Here is a 27,965-nt window from a genome sequence, read left to right as displayed (position 1 = left end):
CTGACACCAATCTCCCCCTGTCTGATATTAGATTAGATTACTTACAGTGTGGAAACAGGCCCTTCGGCCCAACAAGTTCACACCGCCGCGCCGAAGCGCAACCCACCCATACCCCTACATCTACCCCTTACCTTACATTTTGGGCAATTTAGCATGGCCAATTCACCTAACCTGCACATCTTTGGAATGTGGGAGGAAACCAGAGCACCCGGAGGAAACCCACGCAGACACGGGGAGAACGTGCAAACTCCACATAGTCAGTCGCCTGAGGCGGGAATTGAACCTGGGTCTCTGGCGCTGTGAGCCAGCAGTGCTAAGCACTGTCCCACTGGTTAGCACTGCTGCCTCACAGCGCCAGAGACTGGTATATATCTAATTGATATATACCAGTCCCACATCACTGACACCAATCTCCCGCTGTCTGATTTAAACCAGTCCCACATCACTGACAACAACCTCCCCCTGTCTGATATAATCCAGCCCCACAGTCACTGACACCAATCTCCCCCGTCTGATATATACCAGCCCACAGTCACTGACACCAATCTCCCCTTGTCTGATATAAACCAGTCCACAGTCACTGACACCAATCTCCCCTGTCTGATATAAACCAGTCGAACATCACTGACACCAATCACCTCCTGTCTGACGTAAACCAGTCCCACAGTCACTGACACCAATCTCCCCCTGTCTGATATAAACCAGCCCCACAGTCACTGACACCAATCGCCCCGTCTGATATAAACCAGACACACAGTCACTGACACCAATCTCGCCCCGTCTGATATAAACCAGCCGCACAGACACTGACACCAATCTCCCCCTGTCTGATATAAAGCAGCCCCACAGTCACTATCACCAATCTCTTCCTGTCTGATATAATCCAGCCCCACAGTCACTGACACCAATCTCCCCTTGTCTGATATAAACCAGTCCACAGTCACTGACACCAATCTCCCCCTGTCTGATATAAACCAGTCCAGAGTCACTGACACCAATCTCCCCCTGTCTGATATAAACCAGTCCACAGTCACTGACACCAATATCCCCTTGTCTGATATAAACCAGACGCACAGTCACTGACACCAATCACCTCCTGTCTGACGTAAACCAGTCCCACAGTCACTGACACCAATCTCCCCCTGTCTGATATAAACCAGCCCCACAGTCACTGACACCAATCGCCCCGTCTGATATAAACCAGATCCACAGTCACTGACACCAATCTCGCCCCGTCTGATATAAACCGGCCGCACAGACACTGACACCAATCTCCCCCTGTCTGATATAAAGCAGCCCCACAGTCGGTATCACCAATCTCTTCCTGTCTGATATAAACCAGACCCACAGTCACTGACACCAATCTTCCCCTGTCTGATATAATCCAGCTCCACAGTCACTGACACCAATTTCCCCCTGTCTGATATAAACCAGCCCCACAGTCAGTGACGCCAATCTCCCAGTGTCTGATATAAACCTGACCCACAGTCCCTTACACCAATCTCCCCCTGTCTGATATAACCCAGCCCCACAGATACTGACGCCAATCTCCCCTTGTCTGATATAAAGCAGCCCCACAGTCACTATCACCAATCTCTTCCTGTCTGATATAATCCAGCCCCACAGTCACTGACACCAATCTCCCCTTGTCTGATATAAACCAGTCCACAGTCACTGACACCAATCTCCCCCTGTCTGATATAAACCAGTCCAGAGTCACTGACACCAATCTCCCCCTGTCTGATATAAACCAGTCAACAGTCACTGACACCAATATCCCCTTGTCTGATATAAACCAGACGCACAGTCACTGACACCAATCACCCCCTGTCTGACGTAAACCAGTCCCACAGTCACTGACACCAATCTCCCCCTGTCTGATATAAACCAGCCCCACAGTCACTGACACCAATCGCCCCGTCTGATATAAACCAGATCCACAGTCACTGACACCAATCTCGCCCCGTCTGATATAAACCGGCCGCACAGACACTGACACCAATCTCCCCCTGTCTGATATAAAGCAGCCCCACAGTCACTATCACCAATCTCTTCCTCTCTGATATAATCCAGCCTCACAGTCACTGACACCAATCTCCCCTTGTCTGATATAAACCAGTCCACAGTCACTGACACCAATCTCCCCCTGTCTGATATAAACCAGTCCAGAGTCACTGACACCAATCTCCCCCTGTCTGATATAAACCAGTCCACAATCACTGACACCAATATCCCCTTGTCTGATATAAACCAGACGCACAGTCACTGACACCAATCACCTCCTGTCTGACGTAAACCAGTCCCACAGTCACTGACACCAATCTCCCCCTGTCTGACATAAACCAGCCCCACAGTCACTGACACCAATCGCCCCGTCTGATATAAACCAGATCCACAGTCACTGACACCAATCTCGCCCCGTCTGATATAAACCGGCCGCACAGACACTGACACCAATCTCCCCCTGTCTGATATAAAGCAGCCCCACAGTCGGTATCACCAATCTCTTCCTGTCTGATATAAACCAGACCCACAGTCTCTGACACCAATCTCACCCTGTCTGATATAATCCAGCTCCACAGTCACTGACACCAATCACCTCCTGTCTGACGTAAACCAGACCCACAGTCACTGACACCAATCTTCCCCTGTCTGATATAATCCAGCTCCACAGTCACTGACACCAATTTCCCCCTGTCTGATATAAACCAGCCCCACAGTCAGTGACGCCAATCTCCCCTTGTCTGATATAAACCAGCACCACAGTCAGTGACGCCAATCTCTGCCTTTCTGATATGAACCAACTAGGTAAAAACAAGGACTCTAGATGCTGAGACTAGAGACGAGATTAAAGTGGTGCTGGAAAAACAAAGGTAGCGTTGATATAAACCAACTCCACAGTCCCTGACACCAATCTCCCCCTGTCTGATATATACCAGTCCATAGTCACTGACACCAATTTCCTCCTGTCTGATAGAAACCAGTCCCACATCACTGACACCAATTTCCCCCTGTCTGATTTAAACCAGTCTCATATCACTGACACCAACCTCCCCCTGTCTGATATAAACCAGACCCACAGTCCCTGACACCAATCTCCCCCTGTCTGATATATACCAGTCCATAGTCACTGGCACCAATTTCCTGCTGTCTGATATAAACCAGTCCCACATCACTGACACCAATCTCCCCCTGTCTGATTTAAACCAGTACCACATCACTGACAACAACACCCTGTCTGATATAATCCAGCCCCACAGTCACAACAACAATCTCCCCCGTCTGATATATACCAGCCCACAGTCACTGACACCAATCTCCCCCGTCTGATATAAACCAGACCCACAGTTAATGACACCAATCTACCCCTGTCTGATATAACCAAGACCCACAGGCCCTAACACCAATCACCCCCCGTCTGATATAAACCAGCTCAACAGTCCCTGACACCAATCACCCCCCGTCTGATATCAACCAGCTCCACAGACACTGACACCAATTTGCTCCTGTCTGATATGAACCAGTCCCACATCACTGACACCAATCTCCCCCTGTCTGATATAAACCAGCCCCACAGTCACTGACACCAATTTCCCCCGTCTGGCATAAACCAGCCCCACAGTCACAGACACCAATCTCACCCTGTCTGATATAATCCAGCTCCACAGTCACTGACACCAATCTCCACCTGCCTGATCTCAAACAGCTCCACAGTCACTGACACCAATCTCCCTCTGCCTGATATAATCCAGCCTCAGATTCACTAACACCATTGTCCCCCTGTCTGATATAAACCAGCCCCACAGTCACTGAAGCCAATCTCCTCCTGTCTGATATAAACCAGCCCACAGTTACTGACACCAATCTCCCCCTGCCTGATATAATCCAGCCTCAGATTCACTAACACCATTGTCCCCCTGTCTGATATAAACCAGCCCCACAGTCACTGAAGCCAATCTCCTCCTGTCTGATATAAACCAGCCCACAGTTACTGACACCAATCTCCCCCTGTCTGATATAATCCAGCCCCACAGTCACTGACACCAATCTCCCCTTGTCTGATATAAACCAGACCCACCGTCCCTGACACCAAGCTCCCCCTGTCTGATATCAACCAGCTCCACAGTCACTGACACCAATCTCCCCCTGTCTGATATAATCCAGCCCGACTGTCACTGACGCCAATCTCCCCTTCTCTGATATAAACCAGACCCACAGTCCCTGACACCAAGCTCCCCCTGTCTGATATCAACCAGCTTCACAGTCACTGATACCAATCTCCCTCTGTCTGCATAATCCAGCCCCACAGTCACTGACACCATTCTCCCCCTTGTCTGATATAAACCAGCCCCACATTCACTGACATTAATCTCCCCCTGTCTGATATACACTAGTCCCACAGTCACTGACACCAATCTCCCCTTGTCTGATATAAACCAGTCCCATAGTCACTGACACCAATCTCCTCCAGTCTGATATGAACCAGCCCCATAGTCACTGACACCACTCTCCCCTTGTCTGATATAAACCAGACCCACAGTCCCTGACACCAATCTCCCCCTGTCAAATATAAAACAGTCCCACAGTCACTGACACCAATCTCCCCTTGTCTAATATGAACCAGCCCCACAGTCACTGACACCAATCTCCTCTTGTCTGATATAAACCAGACCCACTGTCCCTGACACCAATCTCCCCCTGTCTGATATAAACCAGCCCCACAGTCACTGACACCAATCGCCCCGTCTGATATAAACCAGACCCACAGTCTCTGACACCAATCTCGCCCCGTCTGATATAAACCAGCCGCACAGACACTGACACCAATCTCCCCCTGTCTGATATAAACCAGACCCACAGTCACTATCACCAATCTCTTCCTGTCTGATATAAACCAGACCCATAGTCCCTGACACCAATCTTCCCCTGTCTGATATAATCCTGCTCCACAGTCACTGACACCAATCTCCCCCTGTCTGATATATACCAGTCCATAGTCACTGACACCAATTTCCTCCTGTCTAATATAAACCAGCCCCACATCACTGACACCAATCTCCCCCTGTCTGATTTAAACCAGTCCCATATCACTGACACCAACCTCCCCCTGTTTGATATAAACCAGACCCACAGTCCCTGACACCAATCTCCCCCTGTCTGATATATACCAGTCCATAGTCACTGACACCAATTTCCTGCTGTCTGATATAAACCAGTCCCACATCACTGACACCAATCTCCCCCTATCTGATTTAAACCTGTCCCACATCACTGACAACAACCTCCCTCTGTCTGATATAATCCAGCCCCACAGTCACTGACACCAATCTCCCCCGTCTGAAATGTACCAGCCCACAGTCACTGACACCAATCTCCCCTTGTCTGATATAAACCAGACGCACAGTCCCTGACACCAATCTCCCCCTGTCTTATATAAACCAGACCCACAGTCCCTGACACCAATCTCTCCTTGTCTGATATAAACCAGTCCCACAGTCACTGACACCAATCTCCCCCGTCTGATATAATCCAGCCCTACAGTCACTGACACCAATCTCCCCCTGTCTGACATAATCCAGCATCACAGTCACTGACACCAATCACCCCCTGTCTGATATAAAGCATCCCCACAGTCACTATCACCAATCTCTTCCTGTCTGATATAAACCAGACCCACAGTCCCTGACACTAATCTTCCCCTGTCTGATATAAACCAGCCCTACAGTCAGTGACGCCAATCTCCCCGTGTCTGATATAAACCAGACCCACAGTCCCTTCCACCAATCTCCCCCGTGTCTGATATAACCCAGCCCCACAGACACTGACGCCATTCTCCCCCTGTCTGATATAAACCAGCACCACAGTCAGTGACGCCAATCTCTGCCTTTCTGATATGAAGCAACTAGGTAAAAACAAGGACTCTAGATGCTGAGACTAGAGACGAGATTAAAGTCGTGCAGGAAAAACACAGGTAGCGTTGATATAAACCAACTCCACAGTCACTGACACCAATCACCCCCTGTCTGATATATACCAGTCCATAGTCACTGACACCAATTTCCTCCTGTCTGATATAAACCAGCCCCACATCACTGACACCAATCTCCCCCTGTCTGATTTAAACCAGTCCCATATCACTGACACCAATCTCCCCCTGTTTGATATAAACCAGACCCACAGTCCCTGACACCAATCTCCCCCTGTCTGATATATACCAGTCCATAGTCACTGACACCAATTTCCCCCAGTCTGATTTAAACCAGTCCCACATCACTGACAACAACCTCCCTCTGTCTGATATAATCCAGCCCCACACTCACTGACACCAATCTCCCCCTGTCTGATTTAAACCAGTCCCATATCACTGACACCAATCTCCCCTTGTCTGATATAAACCAGACGCACAGTCCCTGACACCAATCTCCCCCTGTCTTATATAAACCAGACCCACAGTCCCTGACACCAATCTCTCCTTGTCTGATATAAACCAGTCCCACAGTCACTGACACCAATCTCCCCCGTCTGATATAAACCAGCCCCACAGTCACTGACACCAATCTCCCCCTGTCTGACATAATCCAGCCTCACAGTCACTGACACCAATCACCCCCGGTCTGATATAAAGCATCCCCACAGTCACTATCACCAATCTCTTCCTGTCTGATATAAACCAGACCCACAGTCCCTGACACCAATCTTCCCCTGTCTGATACAATCCAGCCCCACAGTCACTGACACCAATTTCCCCCTGTCTGATATAAACCAGCCCCACAGTCAGTGACGCCAATCTCCCCGTGTCTGATATAAACCAGACCCACAGTCCCTTACACCAATCTCCCCCTGTCTGATATAACCCAGCCCCACAGACACTGACGCCAATCTCCCCTTGTCTGATATAAACCAGCACCACAGTCAGTGACGCCAATCTCTGCCTTTCTGATATGAACCAACTAGGTAAAAACAAGGACTCTAGATGCTGAGACTAGAGACGAGATTAAAGTGGTGCTGGAAAAACACAGGTAGCGTTGATATAAACCAACTCCACAGTCACTGACACCAATCTCCCCCTGTCTGATATATACCAGTCCATAGTCACTGACACAAATTTCCTCCTGTCTGAAATAAACCAGTCCCACATCACTGACACCAATCTAACCCTGTCTAATTTAAACCAGTCCCATATCACAGACACCAACCTCCCCCTGTCTTATACAAACCAGACCCACAGTCCCTGACACCAATCTCCCCCTGTCTGATATATACCAGTCCATAGTCACTGACACCAATTTCCTGCTGTCTGATATAAACCAGTCCCACATCACTGACACCAATCTCCCCCTGTCTGATATAAACCAGCCCCACAGTCACTGACACCAATCGCCCCGTCTGATATAAACCAGACCCACAGTCACTGACACCATTCTCCCCCTGTATGATATAAACCAGACCCACATTCACTGGCGCCAACTCCTCCAGTCTGATATCACCCAGCTCCACGGTCACTGACGCCAATCTCCTCCTGTCTGACATAAACCAGCCCCTTTTTCACTGACGCCAATCTCCCCCTGTCTGATATAAACCAGCCCCACAGACACTAACACCAATGTCCCGCTGTCTGACATAAACCAGCTCACAATCACTGACGCCAATCACCCCTTGACTGATATTAACCAGACTCACAGTCACTGATACCAATCTCCCCCTGTCTGATATAAACCAGCCCCACAGTCACTGACACCAATCGCCCCGTCTGATATAAACCAGACCCACAGTCTCTGACACCAATCTCGCCCCGTCTGATATAAACCAGCCGCACAGACACTGACACCAATCTCCCCCTGTCTGATATAAACCAGACCCACAGTCACTATCACCAATCTCTTCCTGTCTGATATAAACCAGACCCACAGTCCCTGACACCAATCTTCCCCTGTCTGATATAATCCTGCTCCACAGTCACTGACACCAATCTCCCCCTGTCTGATATATACCAGTCCATAGTCACTGACACCAATTTCCTCCTGTCTGATATAAACCAGCCCCACATCACTGACACCAATCTCCCCCTGTCTGATTTAAACCAGTCCCATATCACTGACACCAACCTCCCCCTGTTTGATATAAACCAGACCCACAGTCCCTGACACCAATCTCCCCCTGTCTGATATATACCAGTCCATAGTCACTGACACCAATTTCCTGCGGTCTGATATAAACCAGTCCCACATCACTGACACCAATCTCCCGCTGTCTGATTTAAACCAGTCCCACATCACTGACAACAACCTCCCCCTGTCTGATATAATCCAGCCCCACAGTCACTGACACCAATCTCCCCCGTCTGATATATACCAGCCCACAGTCACTGACACCAATCTCCCCTTGTCTGATATAAACCAGTCCACAGTCACTGACTCCAATCTCCCCTGTCTGATATAAACCAGACGCACATCACTGACACCAATCACCTCCTGTCTGACGTAAACCAGTCCCACAGTCACTGACACCAATCTCCCCCTGTCTGATATAAACCAGCCCTACAGTCACTGACACCAATAGCCCCGTCTGATATAAACCAGACCCACAGTCACTGACACCAATCTCGCCCCGTCTGATATAAACCAGCCGCACAGACACTGACACCAATCTCCCCCTGTCTGATATAAAGCAGCCCCACAGTCACTATCACCAATCTCTTCCTGTCTGATATAATCCAGCCCCACAGTCACTGACACCAATCTCCCCTTGTCTGATATAAACCAGTCCACAGTCACTGACACCAATCTCCCCCTGTCTGATATAAACCAGTCCAGAGTCACTGACACCAATCTCCCCCTGTCTGATATAAACCAGTCCACAGTCACTGACACCAATATCCCCTTGTCTGATATAAACCAGACGCACAGTCACTGACACCAATCACCTCCTGTCTGATATAAACCAGCCCCACACTCACTGACACCAATCGCCCCGTCTGATATAAACCAGATCCACAGTCACTGACACCAATCTCGCCCCGTCTGATATAAACCGGCCGCACAGACACTGACACCAATCTCCCCCTGTCTGATATAAAGCAGCCCCACAGTCACTATCACCAATCTCTTCCTCTCTGATATAATCCAGCCTCACAGTCACTGACACCAATCTCCCCTTGTCTGATATAAACCAGTCCACAGTCACTGACACCAATCTCCCCCTGTCTGATATAAACCAGTCCAGAGTCACTGACACCAATCTCCCCCTGTCTGATATAAACCAGTCCACAGTCACTGACACCAATATCCCCTTGTCTGATATAAACCAGACGCACAGTCACTGACACCAATCACCTCCTGTCTGACGTAAACCAGTCCCACAGTCACTGACACCAATCTCCCCCTGTCTGACATAAACCAGCCCCACAGTCACTGACACCAATCGCCCCGTCTGATATAAACCAGATCCACAGTCACTGACACCAATCTCGCCCCGTCTGATATAAACCGGCCGCACAGACACTGACACCAATCTCCCCCTGTCTGATTTAAAGCAGCCCCACAGTCGGTATCACCAATCTCTTCCTGTCTGATATAAACCAGACCCACAGTCTCTGACACCAATCTCACCCTGTCTGATATAATCCAGCTCCACAGTCACTGACACCAATCACCTCCTGTCTGACGTAAACCAGACCCACAGTCACTGACACCAATCTTCCCCTGTCTGATATAATCCAGCTCCACAGTCACTGACACCAATTTCCCCCTGTCTGATATAAACCAGCCCCACAGTCAGTGACGCCAATCTCCCCTTGTCTGATATAAACCAGCACCACAGTCAGTGACGCCAATCTCTGCCTTTCTGATATGAACCAACTAGGTAAAAACAAGGACTCTAGATGCTGAGACTAGAGACGAGATTAAAGTGGTGCTGGAAAAACAAAGGTAGCGTTGATATAAACCAACTCCACAGTCCCTGACACCAATCTCCCCCTGTCTGATATATACCAGTCCATAGTCACTGACACCAATTTCCTCCTGTCTGATAGAAACCAGTCCCACATCACTGACACCAATTTCCCCCTGTCTGATTTAAACCAGTCTCATATCACTGACACCAACCTCCCCCTGTCTGATATAAACCAGACCCACAGTCCCTGACACCAATCTCCCCCTGTCTGATATATACCAGTCCATAGTCACTGACACCAATTTCCTTCTGTCTGATATAAACCAGTCCCACATCACTGACACCAATCTCCCCCTGTCTGATTTAAACCAGTACCACATCACTGACAACAACACCCTGTCTGATATAATCCAGCCCCACAGTCACAACAACAATCTCCCCCGTCTGATATATACCAGCCCACAGTCACTGACACCAATCTCCCCCGTCTGATATAAACCAGACCCACAGTTAATGACACCAATCTACCCCTGTCTGATATAACCAAGACCCACAGGCCCTAACACCAATCACCCCCCGTCTGATATAAACCAGCTCAACAGTCCCTGACACCAATCACCCCCCGTCTGATATCAACCAGCTCCACAGACACTGACACCAATTTGCTCCTGTCTGATATGAACCAGTCCCACATCACTGACACCAATCTCCCCCTGTCTGATATAAACCAGCCCCACAGTCACTGACACCAATTTCCCCCGTCTGGCATAAACCAGCCCCACAGTCACAGACACCAATCTCACCCTGTCTGATATAATCCAGCTCCACAGTCACTGACACCAATCTCCACCTGCCTGATCTCAAACAGCTCCACAGTCACTGACACCAATCTCCCTCTGCCTGATATAATCCAGCCTCAGATTCACTAACACCATTGTCCCCCTGTCTGATATAAACCAGCCCCACAGTCACTGAAGCCAATCTCCTCCTGTCTGATATAAACCAGCCCACAGTTACTGACACCAATCTCCCCCTGCCTGATATAATCCAGCCTCAGATTCACTAACACCATTGTCCCCCTGTCTGATATAAACCAGCCCCACAGTCACTGAAGCCAATCTCCTCCTGTCTGATATAAACCAGCCCACAGTTACTGACACCAATCTCCCCCTGTCTGATATAATCCAGCCCCACAGTCACTGACACCAATCTCCCCTTGTCTGATATAAACCAGACCCACCGTCCCTGACACCAAGCTCCCCCTGTCTGATATCAACCAGCTCCACAGTCACTGACACCAATCTCCCCCTGTCTGATATAATCCAGCCCGACTGTCACTGACGCCAATCTCCCCTTCTCTGATATAAACCAGACCCACAGTCCCTGACACCAAGCTCCCCCTGTCTGATATCAACCAGCTTCACAGTCACTGATACCAATCTCCCTCTGTCTGCATAATCCAGCCCCACAGTCACTGACACCATTCTCCCCCTTGTCTGATATAAACCAGCCCCACATTCACTGACATTAATCTCCCCCTGTCTGATATACACTAGTCCCACAGTCACTGACACCAATCTCCCCTTGTCTGATATAAACCAGTCCCATAGTCACTGACACCAATCTCCTCCAGTCTGATATGAACCAGCCCCATAGTCACTGACACCACTCTCCCCTTGTCTGATATAAACCAGACCCACAGTCCCTGACACCAATCTCCCCCTGTCAAATATAAAACAGTCCCACAGTCACTGACACCAATCTCCCCTTGTCTAATATGAACCAGCCCCACAGTCACTGACACCAATCTCCTCTTGTCTGATATAAACCAGACCCACTGTCCCTGACACCAATCTCCCCCTGTCTGATATAAACCAGCCCCACAGTCACTGACACCAATCGCCCCGTCTGATATAAACCAGACCCACAGTCTCTGACACCAATCTCGCCCCGTCTGATATAAACCAGCCGCACAGACACTGACACCAATCTCCCCCTGTCTGATATAAACCAGACCCACAGTCACTATCACCAATCTCTTCCTGTCTGATAGAAACCAGACCCACAGTCCCTGACACCAATCTTCCCCTGTCTGATATCATCCTGCTCCACAGTCACTGACACCAATCTCCCCCTGTCTGATATATACCAGTCCATAGTCACTGACACCAATTTCCTCCTGTCTAATATAAACCAGCCCCACATCACTGACACCAATCTCCCCCTGTCTGATTTAAACCAGTCCCATATCACTGACACCAACCTCCCCCTGTTTGATATAAACCAGACCCACAGTCCCTGACACCAATCTCCCCCTGTCTGATATATACCAGTCCATAGTCACTGACACCAATTTCCTGCTGTCTGATATAAACCAGTCCCACATCACTGACACCAATCTCCCCCTATCTGATTTAAACCTGTCCCACATCACTGACAACAACCTCCCTCTGTCTGATATAATCCAGCCCCACAGTCACTGACACCAATCTCCCCCGTCTGAAATGTACCAGCCCACAGTCACTGACACCAATCTCCCCTTGTCTGATATAAACCAGACGCACAGTCCCTGACACCAATCTCTCCTTGTCTGATATAAACCAGTCCCACAGTCACTGACACCAATCTCCCCCGTCTGATATAATCCAGCCCTACAGTCACTGACACCAATCTCCCCCTGTCTGACATAATCCAGCATCACAGTCACTGACACCAATCACCCCCTGTCTGATATAAAGCATCCCCACAGTCACTATCACCAATCTCTTCCTGTCTGATATAAACCAGACCCACAGTCCCTGACACTAATCTTCCCCTGTCTGATATAAACCAGCCCCACAGTCAGTGACGCCAATCTCCCCGTGTCTGATATAAACCAGACCCACAGTCCCTTCCACCAATCTCCCCCGTGTCTGATATAACCCAGCCCCACAGACACTGACGCCATTCTCCCCCTGTCTGATATAAACCAGCACCACAGTCAGTGACGCCAATCTCTGCCTTTCTGATATGAAGCAACTAGGTAAAAACAAGGACTCTAGATGCTGAGACTAGAGACGAGATTAAAGTCGTGCAGGAAAAACACAGGTAGCGTTGATATAAACCAACTCCACAGTCACTGACACCAATCTCCCCCTGTCTGATATATACCAGTCCATAGTCACTGACACCAATTTCCTCCTGTCTGATATAAACCAGCCACACATCACTGACACCAATCTCCCCTTGTCTGATTTAAACCAGTCCCATATCACTGACACCAATCTCCCCCTGTTTGATATAAACCAGACCCACAGTCCCTGACACCAATCTCCCCCTGTCTGATATATACCAGTCCATAGTCACTGACACCAATTTCCCCCAGTCTGATTTAAACCAGTCCCACATCACTGACAACAACCTCCCTCTGTCTGATATAATCCAGCCCCACAGTCACTGACACCAATCTCCCCCGTCTGATATATACCAGCCCACAGTCACTGACACCAATCTCCCCTTGTCTGATATAAACCAGACGCACAGTCCCTGACACCAATCTCCCCCTGTCTTATATAAACCAGACCCACAGTCCCTGACACCAATCTCTCCTTGTCTGATATAAACCAGTCCCACAGTCACTGACACCAATCTCCCCCGTCTGATATAAACCAGCCCCACAGTCACTGACACCAATCTCCCCCTGTCTGACATAATCCAGCCTCACAGTCACTGACACCAATCACCCCCGGTCTGATATAAAGCATCCCCACAGTCACTATCACCAATCTCTTCCTGTCTGATATAAACCAGACCCACAGTCCCTGACACCAATCTTCCCCTGTCTGATATAATCCAGCCCCACAGTCACTGACACCAATTTCCCCCTGTCTGATATAAACCAGCCCCACAGTCAGTGACGCCAATCTCCCGGTGTCTGATATAAACCAGACCCACAGTCCCTTACACCAATCTCCCCCGGTCTGATATAAACCAGTCCCACATCACTGACACCAATCTAACCCTGTCTGATTTAAACCAGTCCCATATCACAGACACCAACCTCCCCCTGTCTTATACAAACCAGACCCACAGTCCCTGACACCAATCTCCCCCTGTCTGATATATACCAGTCCATAGTCACTGACACCAATTTCCTGCTGTCTGATATAAACCAGTCCCACATCACTGACACCAATCTCCCCCTGTCTGATATAAACCAGCCCCACAGTCACTGACACCAATCGCCCCGTCTGATATAAACCAGACCCACAGACACTAACACCAATCTCCCGCTGTCTGACATAAACCAGCTCACAATCACTGACGCCAATCACCCCTTGTCAGTTATTAACCAGACTCACAGTCACTGATACCAATCTCCCCCTGTCTGATATAAACCAGCCCCAAAGTCACTGACACCAATCTCGCCCCGACTGATATAAACCAGCCGCACAGACACTGACACCAATCTCCCCCTGTCTGATATAAACCAGACCCACAGTCCCTGACACCAATCTTCCCCTGTCTGATATAATCCTGCTCCACAGTCACTGACACCAATCTCCCCCTGTCTGATAAAAACCAGCCCCACAGTCAGTGACGCCAGTCTCCCCGTGTCTGATATAAACCAGACCCACAGTCCCTTACACCAATCTCCCCCGGTCTGATATAACCCAGCCCCACAGACACTGACGCCAATCTCCCCTTGTCTGATATGAACTAGCACCACAGTTAGTGATGCCAATCTCTGCCTTTCTGATATGAACCAACTAGGTAAAAACAAGGACTCTAGATGCTGAGACTAGAGACGAGATTAAAGTCGTGCTGGAAAAACACAGGTCGCGTTGATATAAACCAACTCCACAGTCACTGACACCAATCTCCCCCTGTCTGATATATACCAGTCCATAGTCACTGACACCAATTTCCTCCTGTCTGATATAAACCAGTCCCACATCACTGACACCAATCTGCCCCTGTCTGATATAAACCAGACCCACAGTCCCTGACACCAAGCTCCCCCTGTCTGATATATACCAGTCCATAGTCACTGACACCAATTTCCTGCTGCCTGATATAAACCAGTCCCACATCACTGACACCAATCTCCCTCTGTCTGATTTAAACCAGTCCCACATCACTGACAACAACCTCCCTCTCTCTGATATAAACCAGCCCCACAGTCACTGACACCAATCTCCCCCGTCTGATATAAACCAGACGCACAGTCCCTGACACCAATCTCCCCCTGTCTTCTATACACCAGACCCACAGTCCCTGACACCAATCTCTCCTTGTCTGATATAAACCAGTCCCACAGTCACTGACACCAATCTCCCCCGTCTGATATAAAACAGCCCCACAGTCACTGACACCAATCTCCCCCTGTCTGACATAATCCAGCCTTACAGTCACTATCACCAATCTCCCCTTGTCTGATATAAACCAGTCCACAGTCACTGACACCAATCTCCCCAGTCTGATATAAACCAGACGCACAGTCCCTGACACCAATCTCCCCCTGTCTTCTATAAACCAGACCCACAGTCCCTGACACCAATCTCACCTTGTCTGATATAAACCAGTCCCACAGTCACTGACACCAATCTCCCCCGTCTGATATAAAACAGCCCCACAGTCACTGACACCAATCTCCCCCTGTCTGACATAATCCAGCCTCACAGTCACTGACACCAATCACACCCTGTCTGATATAAAGCAGCCCCACAGTCACTATCACCAATCTCTTCCTGTCTGATATAAACCAGAACCACAGTCCCTGACACCAATCTTCCCCTGTCTGATACAATCCAGCTCCACAGTCACTGATACCAATCTCCCCCTGTCTGAGAAAAACCAGCCCCACAGTCACTGACACCAATTTCCCCCTGTCTGATATAAACCAGCCCCACAGTCAGTGACGCCAATCTCCCCGTGTCTGATATAAACCAGACCCACAGTCCCTTACACCAATCTCCCCCGGTCTGATATAACCCAGCCCCACAGACACTGACACCATTCTCCCCTTGTCTGATATAAACCAGCACCACAGTCAGTGACGCCAATCTCTGCCTTTCTGATATGAACCAACTAGGTAAAAACAAGGACTCTAGATGCTGAGACTAGAGACGAGATTAAAGTGGTGCTAGAAAAACACACGTAGCGTTGATATAAACCAACTCCACAGTCCCTGACACCAATCTTCCCCTGTCTGATATATACCAGTCCATAGTCACTGACACAAATTTCCTCCTGTCTGATATAAACCAGTCCCAGATCACTGACACCAATTTCCCCCTGTCTGATTTAAACCAGTCCCATATCACAGACACCAACCTCCCCCTGTCTTATATAAACCAGACCCACAGTCCCTGACACCAATCTCCCCCTGTCTGATATATACCAGTCCATAGTCACTGACACCAATTTCCTGCTGTCTGATAAAAACCAGTCCCACATCACTGACACCAATCTCCCCCTGTCTGATTTAAACCAGTCCCACATCACTGACAACAACCTCCCCCTGTCTGATATAATCCAGCCCCACAGTCACTGACACCAATCTCCCCCATCTGATACATACCAGCCCACAGTCACTGACACCAATCTCCCCTGTCTGATATAAACCAGACGCACAGTCACTGACACCAATCACCTCCTGTCTGACGTAAAACAGTCCCACAGTCATTGACACCAATCTCCCCCTGTCTGATATAAACCAGCCCCACAGTCACTGACACCAATCGCCCCGTCTGTTTTAAACCAGACCCACAGTCACTGACACCAATCTCGCCCCGTCTGATATAAACCAGCCGCACAGACACTGACACCAATCTCCCCCTGTCTGATATAAGCCAGACGCACAGTCACTGACACTAATCACCTCCTGTCTGACGTAAACCAGTCCCACAGTCACTGATACCAATCTCCCCCTGTCTGATATAAACCAGCCCCACAGTCACTGACACCAATCGCCCCCGTCTGATATAAACCAGATCCACAGTCACTGACACCAATCTCGCCCTGTCTGATATAAACCAGCCGCACAGACACTGACACCAATCTCCCCCTGTCTGATATAAAGCAGCCCCACAGTCACTATCACCAATTTCTTCCTGTCTGATATAAAACAGACGCACAGTCCCTGACACCAATCTTCCCATGTCTGATATAATCCAGCTCCACAGTCACTGACACCAATCTCCCCCTGTCTGATATAAACCAGCCCCACAGTCACTGACACCAATTTCCCCCTGTCTGATATAAACCAGCCCCACAGTCAGTGACGCCAATCTCCCCCGTGTCTGTTATAAACCAGACCCACAGTCCCTTACAGCAATCTCCCCCTGTCTGATATAACCCTGCCCCACAGACACTGACGCCAATCTCCCCTCGTCTGATATAAACCAGCACCACAGTCAGTGACGCCAATCTCTGCCTTTCTGATATGAACCAACTAGGTAAAAACAAGGACTCCAGATGCTGAGACTAGAGACGAGATTAAAGTCGTGCTGGAAAAACACAGGTAGCGTTGATATAAACCAACTCCACAGTCCCTGACACCAATCTCCCCCTGTCTGATATATACCAGTCCATAGTCACTGACACCAATTTCCTCCTGTCTGATATAAACCAGTCCCACATCACTGACACCAATCTCCCACTGTTTGCTTTAAACCAGTCCCATATCACTGACACCAACCTCCCCCTGTCTTATATAAACCAGAGCAACAGTCCCTGACACCAATCTCCCCCTGTCTGATATATACCAGTCCATAGTCACTGACACCAATTTCCTGCTGTCTGATATAAACCAGTCCCACATCACTGATACCAATCTAGACCTGTCTGATTTAAACCAGTCCCACATCACTGACAACTACCTCCCCCTGTCTGATATAATCCAGCCCCACAGTCACTGACACCAATCTCCCCCGTCTGATATATACCAGTCCACAGTCACTGACACCAATCTCCCCCTGTCTGATATAAACCAGTCCACAGTCACTGACACCAATCTCCCCTGTCTGATAGAAAGCAGACGCACAGTCACTGACACCAATCACCTCCTGTCTGACGTAAAACAGTCCCACAGTCACTGACACCAATCTCTCCCTGTCTGATATAAACCAGCCCCACAGTCACTGACACCAATCGCCCCGTCTGTTATAAACCAGACCCACAGTCACTGACACCAATCTCGCCACGTCTGATATAAACCAGCCGCACAGACACTGACACCAATCTCCCCCTGTCTGATATAAAGCAGCCCCACAGTCACTATCACCAATCTCTTCCTGTCTGATATAAACCAGACGCACAGTCCCTGACACCAATCTTCCCCTGTCTGATATATGCCAGTCCATAGTCACTGACACCAATTTCCTGCTGTCTGATATAAACCAGTCCCACATCACTGATACCAATCTAGACCTGTCTGATTTAAACCCGTCCCACATCACTGACAACTACCTCCCCCTGTCTGATATAATCCAGCCCCACAGTCACTGACACCAATCTCCCTCTGTGTGATATAATCCAGCCCCACAGTCACTTACACCATTGTCCCCCTGTCTGATATAAACTAGACCGAGAGTCACTGACACCAATCTCCCTCTGTCTGATAGAAACCAGCCGCACAGACACTGACACCAATCTACCCCTGTCTGATGTAAATCAGTCACACAGTCACTGACACCAATTTCCACCTGTCTGATATAATCCAGCCCCATAGTCACGGACACCAATCTCCCCGTGTCTGATATAAACCAGGCCCACAGTCACTGACTGAAAATGTGTTGCTGGAAAAGCGCAGCAGGTCAGGCAGCATCCAGGGAACAGGAGAATCGACGTTTCGGGCATAAGCCCTTCTTCAGGAATCCTGATTCCTGAAGAAGGGCTTATGCCCGAAAGGTCGATTCTCCTGTTCCCTGGATGCTGCCCGACCTGCTGCGCTTTTCCACCAACACATTTTCAGCTCTGATCGCCAGCATCTGCAGTCCTCACTTTCTCCCCACAGTCAATGACACCAATCTCCCTCTGTCTGATATAAACCACGCCCCACAGTCACTGACACCAATCTCCCCCTGTCTGATATAAACCAGCTCCACAGTTACTGACGCCAATCTCCTCCTGTATGACATAAACCAGCCCCTTTTTCACTGACGCCAATCTCCCTCTGTCTGACATAAAACAGCCCCACAGTCACTGACACCAATTTCTGCATGTCTGATATAAACCAGCCCCGCAGACACTGACAATAATCTCCCGCTGTCTGACATAAAACAGCCCCACAGTCACTGAAGCCAATCTCCTTCTGTCTGATATAAACCAGCCCACAGTCACTGACACCAATCTCCGCTTGTCTGATATAAACCATACCCACAGTCCCTGACAACAATCTCCCCCTGTCTGATATCAACCAGTCCCACAGTCACTGACAACAATTTCCTCCTGTCTGATATAATGCAGTCCCACAGTCACTGACACCAATCTCCCTCTGTCTGATATAAACCAGCCCCACAGTCAGTGACACCAATCTCTTTCTGTCTGATATGAACCAACTAGGTAAAAACAAGGACTGTAGATGCTGAAACTAGAGTCTAGATTAGAGTGGTGCTGGAAAAACACAGGTAGCGTTGATATAAACCAACACCACAGTCAGTGACACCAATCTCCCCCTGTCTGATATAAAGCAGCCCCACAGTCACTATCACCAATCTCTTCCTGTCTGATATAAGCCCATCCCACAGTCACTGACACCAATCTTCCCCTGTCTGATATATGCCAGTCCATAGTCACTGACACCAATTTCCTGCTGTCTGATATAAACCAGTCCCACATCACTGACACCAATCTCCCCCTGTCTGATTTAAACCAGTCCCACATCACTGACAACAACCTCCCCCTGTCTGATATAATCCATCCCGCAGTCACTGACACCATTCTCCCCTTGTCTGATATAAACCAGTCCACAGTCACTGACACCAATCTCCCCCTGTCTGATATAAACCAGTCCACAGTCACTGACACCAATCTCCCCCTGTCTGATATAAACCAGTCCACAGTCACTGACACCAATCTCCCCCTGTCTGATATAAACCAGCCCCACAGTCACTGACACCAATTTCCCCCTGTCTGATATAAACCAGCCCCACAGTCAGTGACGGCAATCTCCCCGTGTCTGATATAAACCAGACCCACAGGCCCTTACACCAATCTCCCCCTGTCTGATATAACCCAGCCCCACAGACACTGACGCCAATCTCCCCTTGTCTGATATAAACCAGCACCAGAGTCAGTGACGCCAATCTCTGCCTTTCTGATATGAACCAACTAGGTAAAAACAAGGACTCTAGATGCTGAGACTAGAGACGAGATTAAAGTGGTGCTGGAAAAAACACAGGTAGCGTTGATATAAACCAACTCCACAGTCCCTGACACCAATCTCCCCCTGTCTGAGAGATACCAGTCCATAGTCACTGACACCAATTTCCTCCTGTCTGATAGAAACCAGTCCCACATCACTGACACCAATTTCCCCCTGTCTGATTTAAACCAGTCCCATATCACTGACACCAACCTCCCCCAGTCTGATATCAACCAGACCCACAGTCCCTGACACCAATCTCCCCCTGTCTGATATATACCAGTCCACAGTCACTGACACCAATCTCCCCTGTCTGATAGAAACCAGACGCACAGTCACTGACACCAATCACCTCCTGTCTGACGTAAAACAGTCCCACAGTCACTGACACCAATCTCCCCCTGTCTGATATAAACCAGCCCCACAGTCACTGACACCAATCTCCCCCGTCTGACTTAAACCAGCCCCACAGTCACAGACACCAATCTCACCCTGTCTGATATAATCCAGCTCCACAGTCACTGACACCAATCTCCACCTGCCTGATCTCAAACAGCTCCACAGTCACTGACACCAATCTCCCTCTGCCTGATATAATCCAGCCCCAGATTCACTAACACCATTGTCCCCCTGTCTGATATAAACCAGCCCCACAGTCAATGACACCAATCTCCCTCTGCCTGATATAAACCACGCCCCAAAGTCGCTGACACCAATCTCCCCCTGTCTGATATAAACCAGCTCCACAGTTACTGACGCCAATCTCCTCCTGTCTGACATAAACCAGCCCCTTTTTCACTGACGCCAATCTCCCTCTGTCTGACATAAAACAGCCCCACAGTCACTGACACCAATTTCTGCATGTCTGATATAAACCAGCCCCGCAGACACTGACAATAATCTCCCGCTGTCTGATATAAAACAGCCCCACAGTCACTGAAGCCAATCTCCTTCTGTCTGATATAAACCAGCCCACAGTCACTGACACCAATCTCCGCTTGTCTGATATAAACCATACCCACAGTCCCTGACAACAATCTCCCCCTGTCTGATATCAACCAGTCCCACAGTCACTGACAACAATTTCCTCCTGTCTGATATAATGCAGTCCCACAGTCACTGACACCAATCTCCCCTGTCTGATATAAACCAGCCCCACAGTCACTGACACCAATCACCTCCTGTCTGACGTAAAACAGTCCCACAGTCCCTGACACCAATCTCCCCCTGTCTGATATAAGCCCCACAGTCACTGACACCAATCGCCCCGTCTGTTATAAACCAGACCCACAGTCACTGACACCAATCTCGCCCCGTCTGATATAAACCAGCCGCACAGACACTGACACCAATCTCCCCCTGTCTGATATAAAGCAGCCCCACAGTCACTATCACCAATCTCTTCCTGTCTGATATAAACCAGACGCACAGTCCCTGACACCAATCTTCCCCTGTCTGATATATGCCAGTCCACAGTCACTGACACCAATTTCCTGCTGTCTGATATAAACCAGTCCCACATCACTGACACCAATCTCCCCCTGTCTGATTTAAACCAGTCCCACATCACTGACAACAACCTCCCCCTGTCTGATATAATCCAGCCCCACAGTCACTGACACCAATCTCCCCTTGTCTGATATAAACCAGTCCACAGTCACTGACACCAATCTCCCCCTGTCTGATATAAACCAGTCCACAGTCACTGACACCAATCTCCCCCTGTCTGATATAAACCAGTCCACAGTCACTGACACCAATCTCCCCCTGTCTTCTATAAACCAGCCCCACAGTCACTGACACCAATTTCCCCCTGTCTGATATAAACCAGCCCCACAGTCAGTGACGCCAATCTCCCCGTGTCTGATATAAACCAGACCCACAGGCCCTTACACCAATCTCCCCCTGTCTGATATAACCCAGCCCCACAGACACTGACGCCAATCTCCCCTTGTCTGATATAAACCAGCACCACAGTCAGTGACGCCAATCTCTGCCTTTCTGATATGAACCAACTAGGTAAAAACAAGGACTCTAGATGCTGAGACTAGAGACGAGATTAAAGTGGTGCTGGAAAAACACAGGTAGCGTTGATATAAACCAACTCCACAGTCCCTGACACCAATCTCCTCCTGTCTGATATATACCAGTCCATAGTCACTGACACCAATTTCCTCCTGTCTGATAGAAACCAGTCCCACATCACTGACACCAATTTCCCCCTGTCTGATTTAAACCAGTCCCATATCACTGACACCAACCTCCCCCAGTCTGATATCAACCAGACCCACAGTCCCTGACACCAATCTCCCCCTGTCTGATATATACCAGTCCACAGTCACTGTCACCAATCTCCCCTGTCTGATAGAAACCAGACGCACAGTCACTGACACCAATCACCTCCTGTCTGACGTAAAACAGTCCCACAGTCACTGACACCAATCTCCCCCTGTCTGATATAGAACAGCCCCACAGTCACTGACACCAATCTCCCCCGTCTGACTTAAACCAGCCCCACAGTCACAGACACCAATCTCACCCTGTCTGATATAATCCAGCTCCACACTCACTGACACCACTCTCCACCTGCCTGATCTCAAACAGCTCCACAGTCACTGACACTAATCTCCCTCTGCCTGATATAATCCAGCCCCAGATTCACTAACACCATTGTCCCCCTGTCTGATATAAACCAGCCCCACAGTCACTGAAGCCAATCTCCTCCTGTCTGATATAAACCAGCCCACAGTTACTGACCCCAATCTCCCCCTGTCTGATATAATCCAGCCCCACAGTCACTGACACCAATCTCCCCTTGTCTGATCTAAACCAGACCCACAGTCCCTGACACCAATCTCCCCATGTCTGATATAAAACAGTCCCACTGTCCCTGACACCGATCACCCCCTGTCTGATGTAAACCAGCCCCACAGTCGCTGACACCAATCTCCCCTTGTCTGATATAAACCAGACCCACCGTCACTGGCACCAATCTCCCCCTGTCTGATATAATCCAGCCCGACTGTCACTGACGCCAATCTCCCTTTGTCTGATATAAACCAGACCCACAGTCCCTGACACCAAGCTCCCCCTGTCTGATATCAACCAGCTCCACAGTCACTGATACCAATCTCCCTCTGTCTGCATAATCCAGCCCCACAGTCACTGACACCAAGCTCCCCCTTGTCTGATATAAACCAGCCCCACATTCACTGACATTAATCTCCCCCTGTCTGATATACACTCGTCCCACAGTCACTGACACCAATCTCCCCTTGTCTGATATAAACCAGTCCCATAGTCACTGACACCAATCTCCTCCAGTCTGATATGAACCAGCCCCACAGTCACTGACACCAATCTCCCCTTGTCTGATATAAACCAGACCCACAGTCACTGACACCAATCTCCCCTTGTCTGATATAAACCAGACCCACAGTCCCTGACACCAATCTCCCCCTGTCAAATATAAAACAGTCCCACAGTCACTGACACCAATCTCCCCTTGTCTGATATGAACCAGCCCCACAGTCACTGACACCAATCTCCTCTTGTCTGATATAAACCAGACCCACTGTCCCTGACACCAATCTCCCCCTGTCTGATATAAACCAGCCCCACAGTCACTGACACCAATCTCCCCCTGTCTGATATAAACCAGACCCACAGTCACTGATACCAATCTCCTCTGTCTTATTTGAACCAGCCCCACAGTCGCTGACACCAATCTCCCCTTGTCTGATATAAACCTGACCCACAGTCCCTGACACCAATCACCTCTGTCTGATATCAACCAGCCCCACAGTCACTGACACCATTCTCCCCCTGTATGATATAAACCAGACCCACATTCACTGACGCCAAACTCCTCCAGTCTGATATAACCCAGCTCCACAGTCACTGACGCCAATCTCCTCCTGTCTGACATAAACCAGCCCCTTTTTCACTGACGCCAATCTCCCCCTGTCTGATATAAACCAGCCCCACTGACACTAACACCAATGTCCCGCTGTCTGACATAAACCAGCTCACAATCACTGACGCCAATCACCCCTTGTCTGATATAAACCAGACTCACAGTCACTGATACCAATCTCCCCCTGTCTGATATAAACCAGCCCACAGTCACTGACACCAATCTCCCCCTGTCTGATATAAACCAGACCCACAGTCACTGATACCAATCTCCTCTGTCTTATTTGAACCAGCCCCACAGTCGCTGACACCAATCTCCCCTTGTCTGATATAAACCTGACCCACAGTCCCTGACACCAATCACCTCTGTCTGATATCAACCAGCCCCACAGTCACTGACACCATTCTCCCCCTGTATGATATAAACCAGACCCACATTCACTGACGCCAAACTCCTCCAGTCTGATATAACCCAGCTCCACAGTCACTGACGCCAATCTCCTCCTGTCTGACATAAACCAGCCCCTTTTTCACTGACGCCAATCTCCCCCTGTCTGATATAAACCAGCCCCACTGACACTAACACCAATGTCCCGCTGTCTGACATAAACCAGCTCACAATCACTGACGCCAATCACCCCTTGTCTGATATAAACCAGACTCACAGTCACTGATACCAATCTCCCCCTGTCTGATATAAACCAGCCCACAGTCACTGACACCAATTTCCTCCAGTCTGATATAAACCAGCCGCACAGACACTGACACCAATCTCCCCCTGTCTGATATAAACCAGCCCCAAAGTCACTGACACCAATCTCCCCCGTCTAATATAAACCAGACCAACGGTCACTGACACCAATTTCCTCCTGTCTGATATAAACCAGACCCACAGTCCCTGACACCAATCTTCCCCTGTCTGATATAATCCAGCTCCAAAGTCACTGACTCCAATCTCCCTCTGTCTGATATCAACAAGCTCCACAGTCACTGACACCAATCTCCCTCTGTGTGATATAATCCAGCCCCACAGTCACTTACACCATTGTCCCCCTGTCTGATATAAACTAGACCGAGAGTCACTGACACCAATCTCCCTCTGTCTGATAGAAACCAGCCGCACAGACACTGACACCAATCTACCCCTGTCTGATGTAAATCAGTCACACAGTCACTGACACCAATTTCCACCTGTCTGATATAATCCAGCCCCATAGTCACGGACACCAATCTCCCCGTGTCTGATATAAACCAGGCCCACAGTCACTGACTGAAAATGTGTTGCTGGAAAAGCGCAGCAGGTCAGGCAGCATCCAGGGAACAGGAGAATCGACGTTTCGGGCATAAGCCCTTCTTCAGGAATCCTGATTCCTGAAGAAGGGCTTATGCCCGAAAGGTCGATTCTCCTGTTCCCTGGATGCTGCCCGACCTGCTGCGCTTTTCCACCAACACATTTTCAGCTCTGATCGCCAGCATCTGCAGTCCTCACTTTCTCCCCACAGTCAATGACACCAATCTCCCTCTGTCTGATATAAACCACGCCCCACAGTCACTGACACCAATCTCCCCCTGTCTGATATAAACCAGCTCCACAGTTACTGACGCCAATCTCCTCCTGTATGACATAAACCAGCCCCTTTTTCACTGACGCCAATCTCCCTCTGTCTGACATAAAACAGCCCCACAGTCACTGACACCAATTTCTGCATGTCTGATATAAACCAGCCCCGCAGACACTGACAATAATCTCCCGCTGTCTGACATAAAACAGCCCCACAGTCACTGAAGCCAATCTCCTTCTGTCTGATATAAACCAGCCCACAGTCACTGACACCAATCTCCGCTTGTCTGATATAAACCAGCCCCACAGTCCCTGACAACAATCTCCCCCTGTCTGATATCAACCAGTCCCACAGTCACTGACAACAATTTCCTCCTGTCTGATATAATGCAGTCCCACAGTCACTGACACCAATCTCCCTCTGTCTGATATAAACAAGCCCCACAGTCAGTGACACCAATCTCTTTCTGTCTGATATGAACCAACTAGGTAAAAACAAGGACTGTAGATGCTGAAACTAGAGTCTAGATTAGAGTGGTGCTGGAAAAACACAGGTAGCGTTGATATAAACCAACACCACAGTCAGTGACACCAATCTCCCCCTGTCTGATATAAAGCAGCCCCACAGTCACTATCACCAATCTCTTCCTGTCTGATATAAGCCAATCCCACAGTCACTGACACCAATCTTCCCCTGTCTGATATATGCCAGTCCATAGTCACTGACACCAATTTCCTGCTGTCTGATATAAACCAGTCCCACATCACTGACACCAATCTCCCCCTGTCTGATTTAAACCAGTCCCACATCACTGACAACAACCTCCCCCTGTCTGATATAATCCATCCCGCAGTCACTGACACCATTCTCCCCTTGTCTGATATAAACCAGTCCACAGTCACTGACACCAATCTCCCCCTGTCTGATATAAACCAGTCCACAGTCACTGACACCAATCTCCCCCTGTCTGATATAAACCAGTCCACAGTCACTGACACCAATCTCCCCCTGTCTGATATAAACCAGCCCCACAGTCACTGACACCAATTTCCCCCTGTCTGATATAAACCAGCCCCACAGTCAGTGACGCCAATCTCCCCGTGTCCGATATAAACCAGACCCACAGGCCCTTACACCAATCTCCCCCTGTCTGATATAACCCAGCCCCACAGACACTGACGCCAATCTCCCCTTGTCTGATATAAACCAGCACCAGAGTCAGTGACGCCAATCTCTGCCTTTCTGATATGAACCAACTAGGTAAAAACAAGGACTCTAGATGCTGAGACTAGAGACGAGATTAAAGTGGTGCTGGAAAAAACACAGGTAGCGTTGATATAAACCAACTCCACAGTCCCTGACACCAATCTCCCCCTGTCTGAGAGATACCAGTCCATAGTCACTGACACCAATTTCCTCCTGTCTGATAGAAACCAGTCCCACATCACTGACACCAATTTCCCCCTGTCTGATTTAAACCAGTCCCATATCACTGACACCAACCTCCCCCAGTCTGATATCAACCAGACCCACAGTCCCTGACACCAATCTCCCCCTGTCTGATATATACCAGTCCACAGTCACTGACACCAATCTCCCCTGTCTGATAGAAACCAGACGCACAGTCACTGACACCAATCACCTCCTGTCTGACGTAAAACAGTCCCACAGTCACTGACACCAATCTCCCCCTGTCTGATATAAACCAGCCCCACAGTCACTGACACCAATCTCCCCCGTCTGACTTAAACCAGCCCCACAGTCACAGACACCAATCTCACCCTGTCTGATATAATCCAGCTCCACAGTCACTGACACCAATCTCCACCTGCCTGATCTCAAACAGCTCCACAGTCACTGACACCAATCTCCCTCTGCCTGATATAATCCAGCCCCAGATTCACTAACACCATTGTCCCCCTGTCTGATATAAACCAGCCCCACAGTCAATGACACCAATCTCCCTCTGTCTGATATAAACCACGCCCCAAAGTCGCTGACACCAATCTCCCCCTGTCTGATATAAACCAGCTCCACAGTTACTGACGCCAATCTCCTCCTGTCTGACATAAACCAGCCCCTTTTTCACTGACGCCAATCTCCCTCTGTCTGACATAAAACAGCCCCACAGTCACTGACACCAATTTCTGCATGTCTGATATAAACCAGCCCCGCAGACACTGACAATAATCTCCCGCTGTCTGATATAAAACAGCCCCACAGTCACTGAAGCCAATCTCCTTCTGTCT

Source organism: Chiloscyllium plagiosum, unplaced genomic scaffold, assembly GCF_037043375.1.
Source record: "Chiloscyllium plagiosum isolate Xiang-an unplaced genomic scaffold, Cpla_swu_hap1 HiC_scaffold_42, whole genome shotgun sequence".
In the NCBI taxonomy this organism is placed as follows: Eukaryota; Metazoa; Chordata; class Chondrichthyes; order Orectolobiformes; family Hemiscylliidae; genus Chiloscyllium; species Chiloscyllium plagiosum.
This window is presented reverse-complemented; position numbering follows the sequence as displayed.